This window comes from Peromyscus maniculatus, chromosome 4, assembly GCF_049852395.1.
Source record: "Peromyscus maniculatus bairdii isolate BWxNUB_F1_BW_parent chromosome 4, HU_Pman_BW_mat_3.1, whole genome shotgun sequence".
Taxonomy (NCBI): domain Eukaryota; kingdom Metazoa; phylum Chordata; class Mammalia; order Rodentia; family Cricetidae; genus Peromyscus; species Peromyscus maniculatus.
The window spans coordinates 3,954,826-3,968,491 of record NC_134855.1 but is presented as its reverse complement, the minus strand read 5'-3'; the positions used below and the strand labels follow the sequence as shown (position 1 = coordinate 3,968,491).

The window sequence follows — 13,666 nt, the reverse complement described above, 5'->3', positions numbered from 1 at the left end:
CACCGGCCGCAGGAAAAGGCCCATGCATGTTAATAGCATTTTATTGTTTTATTTCCACATGGTCTGACTGGATTTAACTCTGCTGCTTCTTCCCCAACGAAGAGGAAACACATCACTGGCTGTTAAATGGCCTTTCCTGCATGAGGCCTTTACTGAATAGCGCCGAATACCCAGGGCTGAGGTGGGAGCAGGGCACAAATCTCCCCACTGCACTGGCCCTCCTCCTCTCGTGTGCAAGGACACTAGGAAAGAGGGCATTGTGGCCTGGAGGGAGCGTGGGAAATGGCCCTTCTGTGGCTGAATGCCTGGAGAAGCCTCTTTTGGACCCCTGCTCATCAGAAAGGAGGACAATTGACCCCTGAAAGAGGCATCTCTCTGCACTCCCTAGGCACAGCCTGGGGTGGGACAGCCTGTTTGACTTGGGACCAAGCAAAGACCTGGTGTGAGTTCTGACTTTATCCTCCTCATCCCTACAGACTAGGAATGATGCCTAACTTGCATGGAGGCTCAATAAAGTGCCCAGTGATGCCACCCCTACTCCATACTGAGGACTCATAAATCTTGCTTTGCCACAGTCACCACATGCCTCTCTCTGTCCCTCGGGAGGGTTTGCTCTGTTCACCATTTCACCATCCCACCCCCTAAATATACCTCCACAGCACAGCCAGAGGGCTTTCTCATCTGTTTTTTCAGGCACATGTACATGCCACTTAAGCAGGCACATATGTACACACAACCACCCCTCAGTCAGGTGCACACACACACACACACACACACACACACACACACACACACACACACACCTTAAGTAGGCACACATATGCACATCCAGAGATTCCCCCCCCAGGCACGTTCATACACATACACACTCCTTAGGCAAGCAGGTGCACACATGCTCACATACACACGTGCACACACACACATCTCAGACAGGCACATATATGCACACACACACACATATTTCAGGCAGGCACACACACACATACACATATCCCTCAAGCAGGAACACACACACACACACACACACACACACACACACACACACACGCACACACACACACACCCTCAGGCAGGCACATACATACACACACACAATCCTCAGGCAGGTACACACACATACACTTCCCTCAAGCAAGGCACACACATGTGCACATGCACACATACACCTTAGGCAGGTATAAACATGTGCACATGCACACATACACCTTAGGCAGGTATAAACATGTCCACAGGCACACATATCTCAGGCAGGCACATACATATACCCTTCAGGTAGGCACACACACACACACACCTAAGGCAGGCACACACATACACCCCTCAGGTAGGCACACACACATACACACCCCTCAGGCAGGAACACATACACACACCCCCCTCAGGTAGGCGCGCACACACACACACACACACACACACACACACACACACACACACACACCTCCATCATAACCGTACTTCCAGCAGCTCCCTCAACTCTTGGTCTGAACTTCAGGTGTCTTAGGCTGTTGACATAACTCTCCCCTCTCATCTTGTGCCCCGCCCCTCCCCCTTCTTACCAAGTCCCCTCCTCACCAAGTCTTTAAAGCACATCTACTACCTCAGCCCTGCCCCCTGAGAGCTGGCTCACCCACACCCCAGACTCACTCCGAGGCTCCTCCTAGCCAAAGCCTCTCCTGACCCTGAGCCTTGGCCTCTGTCCTTCCTACTTGTCCCACAGGGACCAGGGCTGCCTGAAGGAGAGATCCCACAGGGTGCCGCTGCTTGGTTTGCCCAAGGCTCAGCGGGATCTGTGGCACAAAGTCAAGCCTAAGGAAATGTTTGAGGAAGAAATGGAAAAATTATTCTGGCCAGTATTTATCAAAATCTGATTCTAGATTATCGCAGGCCTTGTGCAGTGGGGATCCAATAATAAACAAGAGTAAGCGAGACGGACACAGGCCTTGCACTAGCTGAATTTAAAGCCTGCTGGGAAAGAGAAAATTCAACACACAATAACAATAAAGCTGATGCATGCTGTGGAAGAAGAGCCCAGAGAAAGAGCATCTAACCCAGGCAAGCCACTCTCCTTTGGAGGGATTTTAACCGACACCTGATGATGGAAGGTGTGAGCAGGAGGAAGAGCAGTGCTCTACAAATAGCAACACACCACCCATCTGGACCTGAAAACAGCTGAAGTCTCCGGTTTTCACATGAGTCTTCTCCAGATACCGCCAGGCTGACCTGCGCCTCCTGACTCTTGCCATATTTCATTCTTCAAATAGAGCTTGGCGCCACACACTGGGCTTGCCAGCCCACATGGCTCCTCTGGTCATGTTGGTTTTGTGCAGGCTTTTTGTTAGCATCTGGGTTTTTTGTTTTATTTAGGGTAAGGGCTCTCCTTAGTTGCCTAGGCTGACCTTAAACCCACTCAGCTGATCTTCCTGCTTCGACATCCAAAACAGTTGGGACTATGGGCCCTGGCCTACAGGCCAGCTTAGAATGTTTCAATTCTATTTTTGACTCTGCAGAGCATGGCGTATGAGCACTAGCTATTACATAGCATTGGCAAGCTGTCATAGTAAAATGATTTGTTGGTTCAAACTAACACCAAGAAACATTCCATCTTATTAAACAAACAAAATTATTTTCTATTTGGGTGACTCGATATTTATAAAGAGGCTTTTCTGGCAGATGGCAATCAAGTATCTTATTTTAACAAGCCAACGTGACAAGTTGACAAGCAGAAGATGATACTGCTTCAACAGCAGCCTGTGTTTCCAAACAGAGGTTGCTTTTGCAGGTGAGCAACAGCTCGGGACTACACTGAAAACTGTTCAAAACCCCTCTTTAGAATCAGTGCAGTGGCTAAATTTGAGAATTGCAGCTCAGTCACCTTATGTTCACATCTGAATCCAAGTTCAAATCAACAAATACTCCATTATGATACAACAGAATGTTATTTAACAACCAGCATTAACTTATTAATAATCTACTACTCTAACAAATTTGTCAATAATAGGATAAGTAGTATACTGACTAGTAATTTTTTCCTAGAAGAGGAAGCTCCCTCCTAGTTCCCACAAAGGACAGTATGAGACAACCGTGGTCCTGGTAAGAGCAGTGTCTCACTCGGGCCTTGGAGAACAACCCATATTTGCTGAGTGATAATGAAGACCTCCCAGGCCCAAGGATTTAAAAGCTGCCTCTATACGCTTTATTTCACTTCACTTTCTAGAAATGCTCTGCTCACTCTAGCAGAACACTATTGGATAAACTCTTACAGCAGCAGTCCTCAGTGGCCATCTGAGGCTTATTAAACTGTCGCACAGCAGGGACCATTTGCTTCTCCCTTTGATCCCCAGACACAGGGCACTTTTTCCAACATGAACGACGTAGGAGTAGGGAGTTTTCTGAGCAATAACAACCACTAGAGGAACAGCTTTGCGATGTGCCAAGAGACTCGTAAAGTTTAGTTGTTCCTGAGAAAAATGTCATAAAAATCCAGGAAGACAGTAAGGCTTTGCGTGAGCATTCTCAGACAGCTTGGGCCCCTTGATCAAAGGGACAAATGCCCAAGCTAAAGGAAACTGTGATCATGGAAGAGGAGCCTTGCCAGACCCACGGCTTCTGGGGCTCTCAAGCAGCTGGATCTGTATTTCTGGCCTGAGCTTTGCTATGCCAGAGATGGGCTTGAGCACACCATCTGGGTTCTCTCTATGTCACCCCCCCTTAAAGAAAATTGTCATTCTGAAGGTAGTCCAAGCAGCATCCACGAGTGATGTCACAGCTGGAGCCCACTGTCACCAAATGCTTCTCTGTGCCAAGCATCAGCAGATGAAGACGATGAGCGCCCTGCCACAGAACTTCTAACAGTCCAGAGAAACAGTCGTAATTGATATGCTCCCCACCCATCATAACTTGACTTTGAGGTCTGCAATAGCACCCTAACCTACCTCTCTGCCTGCAGTCTCCCCTGCAATCCATTCTCCACAGGTATCAGAGGCATCTGAGTAAATGTCTTCCTGTACAAGTAGGCAATGGCCCGGCCTTAGAGTGTGCTCCTGCTTCTAAATGCTGGCTGGCAAGGGAAGAATCAGACCAGAAACTCTCCTAGAGGCCAGGCCCCCCTAAGAGGCCACATCTTCAGTAGACTAACTAGAAGACCATGGTGAAAGCAAGGAAAACCCAGAGGGAAAGTTGCCCTATTGTAACACCTCCTGGAAGAGTCGGGAGACCAAATCCATACTATGTCTAGAGTCTAAAAAGTACAACACATGCCAGGCGGTGGTGGTGCACGCCTTTAATCCCAGCACTTGGGAGGCAGAGCCAGGCGGATCTCTGTGAGTTCGAGGCCAGCCTGGTCTACAGAGTGAGTTCCAGGAAAGGCGCAAAGCTACACAGAGAAACCCTGTCTGGGAAAAAAAAAAAAAGTACAACACACATACACATACATGCACACACACACACACACACACACACACACACACACACACACACACACACTGTTAGCAGTTCTGGTTGGTAGATGATTCTGCAGCAGCCACACAAAATGAAGATCCTCATTTAGACCCACAGCTCAGAGAACAGCTAGAGACCTAAGTTCCAAGCACGGCTTGGGACCTCAATCAAAACCCAAAACAGAAAAATAGGAAAGGGAGACTGGATGAGATAAAATATTGCAAGAGAAAATGGGTGAGAACTTTCTAGAATCAATAGGATACCAAACCTTAGAAAGCGGACACCTCCCCGTAAAATCCTCAGCAGAGTAAAAGGGGAACCCCCTCCTGGGAGTGCTTCAGTGACTCGCAAGACATCTGAAACAAACAGAAAACTTTTAAAGTCTCCAAGTCGCCTAGCCACAAGAGGAGCAAGACTACCAGCTCTCCCCAACAGCAAGAGTAAGAGAAAACAGCACAAAGTTGTCAGAGGGTGGAGGTGAGGTGACTAACAAGACAGAACCAGAACTGCAGTAAACTGTATGCCTCGACACTATCCACAACCACAACACTATCCCTCAAGAATGAGGAAAAATAAAGGTAATTTTTGGCTAAATAAAACCTGGTAGAATTTATTCTAAATAGCACATCATTAAATTAACTGCTACAGGATTACATCCGAGGGAACATTGTGAGTTCTGAGTAATAAAGTAAAATAATCAAAGAAAAGGGCAATGTGGGTAAATCCAAAAGACACCAAGGCTACATAAAATAATATCTAACCTTTTAAATTGAAGGAAGGATTAAATAACAAAAATATTAGCTACAAAAGCATGTAAGAATATAGACTAAATGAAAGTTCCCCCTACGGTCATTATGTTGATAAGAGAGTAACAGGACAAGCAAGATGGCTCATCAGTTAATGGTGCTTGTTGCCAAGCTTGAGACCGTGAGTTCGATCCCCAGGACCAAACAGTGGGAGAGAACAGACTCCTACTGGTTGTCCTCTGACTTCCACATGTGCATCATAGCATGTGCATAGCCACACACATAAATATAAGGTAATAATAATAAATAAATGGGCTGGAGAGATGGCTCAGCAGTTAAAAGCACACACTGATGTATCAGAGTACCAGAGCTCTGCTCCAATACCACGTTAGACACCTCAAAATTGCCCCTAACTCCAACTCCAGGACTCAACACCTTCTTCTAACTTTGGTGGGCACTACACTTACATGCACAAACCCCCACACAAATACATTCCCATAATTAAAAATAGTAGCGATAACTTAGCCTACTGCCTGGCTAGTGCGGTGATGATCTCAGAGAACCTACTCCTCCACCTTACTAGACAAGCATAATTCTTTTGTTTGTTTTTTGTTTTATTTTTCGAGACAGGGTTTTTCAGTGTAACAGCTCCGGCTGTCCTAGAATTGTGTAGATCAGGCTGGCCTTGAACTCACAGAGATCTGCCCACCTCTGCCTCCCAAGTGCTGGGATTAAAGGCATGCGCCACCACTACCTGTTGGACTAGCATAATTCTCAACTGTATTCTAAAGCTTACCCTTACACCCACAGATAAATGTCACCCCTCATCAAAGAAGCATCTCTTTACAGAAAATGGAGACCATTACAGAAAACCACAACTGGTCATGACGCAGAGATCATGGCCCAGAAGGGAACACAGCCTCTATTAGACACACCTACAACACAACTGCTGCCCCTAAGACTCAGGGACACAGCACAAGGGGGCCGGGCAGAAAGGTTGTAAGGGAGGAGGACCAGGAAGTCCGTGAAACTGTGCCTCCTAGAATGACAGGTAAGCTGCATTCATGATACCTCAACAATGTGACTTAAACAACGACACCATCAATGGACACACTAACACAGAGAGGGGAGTCTCACAGGGCTCCAGCCCTAGACAAAGAATTACACACAACTAACAGCTGCTGAGAGAGGGAGAATCAGCCTCTTCTGGGGATGAGCCCCTACCCTAACTGGTTAACCAAGACAAAGTGGTCAGCCCTGAAACCATGTACACACAAGCCACACAAATGACTCGGTAGGCTACACTGATATATTTATGCATATATATGTAACAATAATAATCAAAAAGAGGCCATCAGTTTGAGAGGGAGCAGGGAGGGGACATGGAAGGGGTTGGAGTCAGGGAAGGAGGTAAGTGATGTAATTGCATTTAAATTTAAAACAATAAATAAATAAAAATTTAAAAATAGTAAAACTAAATCTTTTAAAAATTAGAAAGAGCATCATGATTCTAACTTTAAACTATGTGAAATTACATGCATGTCAAATATTCTAGCATAAAGTTTTAGAAGAATAAAACTAGGAAGTGTAACTAACTCCCAGGTTAGTACAGGAAGAAAATGGGGAAAGGAAAAAACTAACAAAAGACAGGAAATCCACAATTACAGGGGTAATATTGGCATGACTCCAATGAATGAATAAATCAGACATAAAACTAAAGCCATAAAATTCATATACTACAATTCCCATGAATCAAATATCATGTATGAAGTACCACATTTGATGACTACAGAACAGGCATTTTTCTCAGGGTTCCATGGAGTATTCCTAAGTCACTGTCTTCATTGCTCTTCTATCACTGTGAATACACTGAGGAACTCTACCCAGGACAGACAGCACAGCGTGGGGGGACAAACACGTTCCTCCAGTGTCCTCAGGACGTGGGGTTTTATTCCCATGACAGAAGCAGTGGGGAGCCTGCTGGGATGCAGTCTGGAACATCACTAGGTGGCAGGCGGGCGGGCGGCTCAGGATGACCAGGGAAGTGCACCGCACAGGCGGCAGCTGAGGACACAAGGCGCAGCGCCAGCACAGAGATGCTCCTTGGGCCTCCAGGGACTGATCCACAGCCAGTGTTCTCTCCAGTCCCCAGAGTGGCCTTTGGGGCAAGGTCTTGGAGCAGTCACAAGGAAGGGGAGGTTCAAAATGAACTAAAGGGACAGCAAGCTTATGCAGCTGTCTACATCATCAACGCCTGTTTAAAAATATAATTAAGATGTCAGAAATTGCCGGACGGTGGTTGCCACATGCTTTAATCCCAGCACTTGGGAGGCAGAGGGAGGCAAGTTGATCTTTGTGTGTTCAAGATCAGCCTGGTCTACAGAGTGAGTTCCAGGACAGCCAGGACTGTTACAAAGAGAAAACCCTGCCTTAAGAAAACAAAAAACAAACAAACCAAAAAAAAAAAAAAAAAAAAAAAAAGTCAGAAATTCTTTAGACAGAAAGCTAAACCCACTCAGGTGTTCAAAGTCCCAGGTGCTTGAGACTGTATGACAATCTTCACAACTATGCTCATTTTTGGAGATGAGGAACCTTGTCAAAGAGGTGAAGCAGCTTGTCCAGGCCACAGAGCCATGTGACAGAAACAACATTTAAATCCATGTCTTTGTTTTTCCCAGACTCCTTTCAAGGTCTGAAAGGAGGGAGCAAAGGAAGCAACCCAGGAAAGGCATGCTTCTTCCAGGTCACGTACCGCCCTTCATTCTCCCCAGTGAAGCACCTGCTTGTTTGTGAACCCAAAGACAAGGTGCAGAGATGCTGCCATAAGCCCCGGGCTCCATCACCAGCACTGCAAACAGCTGCCACCAGCCCCACCCCAATCTGCTGCTACCTGCCATATCCCAGAGCCTACAGAGAAAAGGTACATGTGGGTCACAAATCACATATTTCACATATCCGTGAAATAATGAATGGCCACTTGTGCTTGGGATAACCTCAATCGGCAGACTGAAAGCATAATGTTTTTCTTCTAGTTAATGAAATAGAAACGTCTTCATTGCCCAGTAGAGGGAAAAAGAACTAATTGAAAACCACAGTGTGTCCCACACTGGTTCAAGGCGATGCCCGCCTTCTTTCGTGCCTCTCACAGACACTTGGTGGGGCAAGTGTCATGGCAGCTGGAGGAGCCGAGGTGCAGGGAGAGCAACTGGAGTGCACTCTCCAAGCAGCTAAGGGCGAGGACTTCAACCCTCGGCCACCTGGTCCTTTCTCTTAGAGCAGTCAGTTGAAAGTGGCCAATTACTTTTAATATGCTCTTCTTCAGGAATAGATTTCAAAGGGAAACAAAATGTATGTGTGGATTTTTGCATTCAGCATCAGCTGACAGAAAGCCAGGATCCAAAACTACTGGCAAATGAAGGGATGATGCAGTGTGTGTTCTGTACCCTAGAAAACAGCCCCAGAAAACACCACACCTGCTTAAAAAAAAAAAAAAAAAAAAACTAATCTGCAGTAGTTACAGGCCCTGAACATGAGCCCTGGAATTGACTGTCTTGAAGGGGCTGTTTAAGAGGTTAGTCTGGATGCTGAAGCTATTCCACATATTGTCCAAATACCAGCAGCAATGAATTGTGATTTTTATGTGATGACAAGTTTAACTAGCAAAGGGGAAATTCTGGTATATTAGACGTTAAAATAACATGTCTGCTGAAGGAGAACATTTGATGGAGTGGGGTATAAACTGTTCTCAAGTATAATGCTCTTTTCAAAAATATGACATAAATTGCACTATCATTGAAACTCGAAAGAGGGGGCAAAGCACCCTGATTTTCACTTTGTATTATGCCTTTTTCCAGAAGGAATCAGAGAAATGCAAATCACAGGCTAGTGTTCCACAGAGGAGCCATCAGACAGCCCGGAATCCCCCCTGTGCCGTGGAAGGAGTGGGTGCTGAGTGTTTAGCTCCAGGCCGGGTGTGTTTCAGCATGCTCTATTTTAAGCAGTGTTTGTAATACTGCTCTCTTGGCTCTGAGTGACTTGCTGTCATTTGAGAATTACAGGTTGAGTGGGAAAAGGGTCAGAAGTGGAGAATTATAAAGCACACAAAAGGAGCTTTGGAACACTCCTGAGAGCTGTTTAAAGCTGCCTCTCCTGCTCAGACGCTGCTCCTGCCTCACTTTCTCCAACCATTACCTGGGATAATGGTGGTGGGTGATGGTCTAGTCCTTGCAGGATGACTTTTAACAAAGGATAGCAAAAAAGATGGTTTAAGATTGTACACCGGTGACAAATTCTAGTCCTGGATGGCTCTGCCACGTGTCACCTATGAGGCTTGGGCTAGGCCTGTACCAATCTCTCTCAAACCTTGGTTTTCTCATTTCTAACCAGGAAATGATGTTAGCATCTGCCTGAGCCTAGTGTGAGGCAGAAACAAAAGACCCATAGGAAGTGCTTCATCCACTTGCTTTTAAATGTTTTACTACAGTTACTCATTTAAATTGTTTTGTTATTCTGTGTGTATGGGTGCTTTGCCTCCATGTACATCTGGGTACCACATGATCTAGTGCCCATGAAAGCCAGCAGAGGGCACTGATCCCTGGGAATTGGAGTTGCAAATAGCTGTGATTCACCATGTGGATGCTGGGAAGCAAACCCAGGTCCTCTGCTGAGCCATCGCTCCAAGTGTGTGTGTGTGTGTGTGTGTGTGTGTGTGTGTGTGTGTGTGTGTGTGTGTACATGTGGGCATGCCAGGGTGTTTGTGTGGAAGGTAGAGGACAACCTACGGGGTCAATAGTCAGTTCTCATCTTCCACTATGTGGGTCCCAGGAATCAAACTCCAGGTCACCCGGCCTGGAGGCAAACACCTCTAACCACTGAGTCATTATACCAGTACCTTGATCTACTCTAAAAAAAAACAAAAGCTACATTTATTAATTTATTTATTATTTTTATGTGTGGGGGTGTTTTGCCTGCATGTATGTCTGCACACCATGGTCATAAAGTGCTGACAGGGGCCAGAAAGAGGCATCAGATCTACTGGAACTGGAGTTACAGTTGTGAGTGCTGTATATGGGCGCTGGGAACTGAACCTGGGTCGCCTGGAAGAAGAACCAGTGCTCTAGACCACTGAGCCATTTCTCCAGCTCCTTAATCCACTTTTAATGAGCACAAAGAACTCGGTACCCTACCTAGCACATACACCTAATAAATAGTAGCTCCCACCACACAAATGGTAAGACCATGCAGTAGTGTGCATGTGCAGAAGACACACTGGAGCGTTTGAGACAGCTCTCAGGACAGGGGCTATGCAAACCATTGCCAACAAATGCACTACTATCAAATCTCTCAGAGCTCCCATGCATGTTACCTGGTGCCTGTGGCATCATGCACCCACACACAACTGACATCTTCAAGGAAGGCAGTTCACACACTTGAGGCATCTATTCTCTGTGATGTCTTTTCTCCAAGGCCTCCTTTAATGAAGATGGCAAGTTAAAAAACAAACAAACAAAAAGAAGCTTGTAGGAGATGGGAAGAGAATTTTCTACAGAGCCTTTAAATGTGAGCCAGGAACCATCCCACTTGGTCAGTGGTGATTTGGGGACATGTGACTTTGCTAACTGAGAATAGCTTTATTGACATCTACAAATTTACAGAGCTACCATCTGTGAATTTTCTCTTGCAGAACCAAATTGAACATGTGGATACAGGTGAATTAGACCTGTCCAGAACTGAAAACTGAACCATCCAAGTTAGCATGAGGCACAGTGGGCAAGGGAAGCTGCAGGGCAGTGCAAATAGAAACACGTGCTTCTTGGCATGGCCTGCAGTTGGCTCTCTGAGCTGTTCCCCACATGCTCTCTAAGCATGTCACTCCTATACCTGAAACCTGCTCCTGACTCCCTGCCTTGAGCCCACTGTGTGGGACTTCCTTTGCCCACTCAGACTGTGATCATCTGCTTTGCAGCTCAGTGTCTCTTCAGTGAGAGATCTTGCACAACAAGGAGCCTAGTTTATTCATATCCATGGCTGCAGTCTGCAGATGAGCTGGGAACTGAAGCCTGCTTACCTCAAATGCTAGCTCTGCACCTAACGCACTATATGACCCAGTGTAAGTTAGCATTTTTGTACTATAAAATGGGTACAATAATGCACTTACTGTAGTGAGTGGCTAGGAAGTTTAAAACTTGTCTGGTATACTGTAAGAGCTGCATAAGCATTCATTATTGTGGACTCATGGTGGTTTTTAGATATGTGTGGAATTAAAAAGGGAAGGGAAAGTATTCCCAGTAGTTGAGCACATTTCTGGATTCATGGGCTAGCTCAGGGCTATGGTGGGAAGGGTCTTACTACACACCTGCAGAGAAGGTGTGTGTGTGTGTGTGTGTGTGTGTGTGTGTGTGTGTGTGTGTGTCTGAATTATGTTCAAACATGCTAGAATGAGCATCTTCACCTACATGCCAACATGTTTTACAAGTGTCAGAAGGCGGGCCTGGGATGGAGGGCAGTCAAGGTAGGGACTGGAAAGAGCCCACTCTGCTGGGCCCACTGGTGAAGGTTTAACACTGTCATCACTGTGGACAGTGGGAGACAGGGAGCCTGGATTTGCTCTACCTACCCTCATTGTTCACACGAGCCAACTGAGGCCTGAAGAACTTCACTGGGTCGCCCAAAGTAGTACAGCTGATTGCCTGAAGAGCCTCGGACTCCTGCAATGGCTTACAAGGCTTCTTTTCAAGAACAGGCCCAGGTTCCACCACACGATCTGACTCCAGCTCACTTCTGCCACCTTCTCTCTCACCACCTCTCCCACTCTGTGATCCAGCCAAACATTGCTGCCTACAAAGCACTGAGTTCACCTCTGCCAGGCCACACGGCTCCCTCCACCAGAGACCCAGGGTCCAGCCACTAAATAACTAGGCCCACTGTCAACACTCAAGACTCATTTGGGCTTCTCTTCTCCCAGGAAGCAGAGCTGGAGCTGGCTCCTCTGCACCCCACAGCACACAGAAACACACGTCACATAATGTGTTTATACAGTCAACAAACATTTATTGATCAACTTCCATATGTCAGACACCTGAGTACAGCAGCAACAGAACAGGACGCCTGCCCTCGAAGAGCTTACATTCTGGTGAACAAGACAAACAATAAGCAGACAAGACACAACGTCAGGGAGGGGTTCGTGCTACGAAATGACAGCAAGGGCTGGAGATGGCTGGGGGCATCGTCTGGGAGACCTCTCTCGGGATGTGGCATCTGATCAGAGGTCTCAAGAGGCCACAGAGTAAGCCGTGGGAATAGCTGGGAAAGGAGTTTGGCAGCGGCGGTGGCAGCGGCGGTGGCGGCGGCAGCGGCAGCCCTACGAATGCTGGGACTACTCACTGCATTTCACTCCCTACTGAACTACAAACGCCTGAAGGCAAGGGCCATCTTAGGTGTCGCTGCCTGGGCCCAGCACACAACTTGGTTATCACCACAAAATAAGTGAATGAGCCTGTGCTGGACTGGCTGAGCTGTGCTTAGGCCCAGTGAACAAGACCAAGCCTGCTTCCTGTCCCTTCTCTGGACTAAGTTGAACACAGGCCCTGGCTGGCTAGACTGAGTCCTTAGCCAGTGTCTATCCCTGGACTTGCCTCACTAGACTGCACACTGACAAGTTTATCTTTTGGCCCTCCTCTCTTTGGGCTGGACATAGGGTTTTATCTGCCTAGACACTGTAGAACTGAGTCTTCCCAATCCTTTCCCAGTATCCAGGGTGTGAAAGTCAAGACTGAGGGGCCCTAACACCTGGTAGTTCTCCAGCAGCTAGCCCCCACCCCACCCCACGCCCCCTTCTTCGTTTCCCTCCAAGCAGACTCTTTACCAATGGGACATCAACATTCTGACCACAGTGGACTTTCCTGCGGTCACCTCTCCAGTTTCCAAAGTCATTAAACCACATCTACCATAGCCCTGGCCCAGGCTCAGCACCTGTCCTGGTGCTCTCTGTGGCAGACCTGGAATCTTTAGCAGACCATTCCCAAAAGCTCGCCAATAGCTTCCATGCTGTCAACAAAGTCACCCGGCCTTGATTTACTTGGCTGGTGGCAACAGAAACCTCTCGGATTCATTGGTGCTTTGCCCCACACCCTAAAGGGACAGAAACGAATTCAGGGGTGAGTGATTCATCTCCCGACTCGCGCTTTCCACTCACTGACACCTGCTCCACGCCCTGAATCACACAGCAGTGTCTGCGGTGGTGGAGGGAGAGGGATAAAGTAGGTTGTCACTCAGGACTTGTGCGAGCACTAGGCGGTGAGCCCCCGACAGTAACTAACCGGCTTCACTTTGCAGAGGTTAACAGAAGAAAAGCAGCTTGCTCAAGGTCGCACAGCTAAGTGGCTGGCAGGGTGTAGTGAGGCGCAGTCGAGTACAAACGTGGCCCAAGAGTGGAACTCCGAGCACTAAAGTTTACAAAACTTTCACTAGAACTCAAATGAAGA

The 13,666-nt window shown here is 47.1% G+C and overlaps 1 protein-coding gene across 6 annotated transcripts in view; it reads right to left on the bottom strand.

Moving 5' to 3' along the window:
- The window catches only part of Ttll11 (tubulin tyrosine ligase like 11), a 231,062-nt gene that overhangs the window by 216,805 nt on the left and 591 nt on the right, over positions 1 to 13,666 (bottom strand). The gene's annotated exons all lie outside the window — the stretch shown is intronic.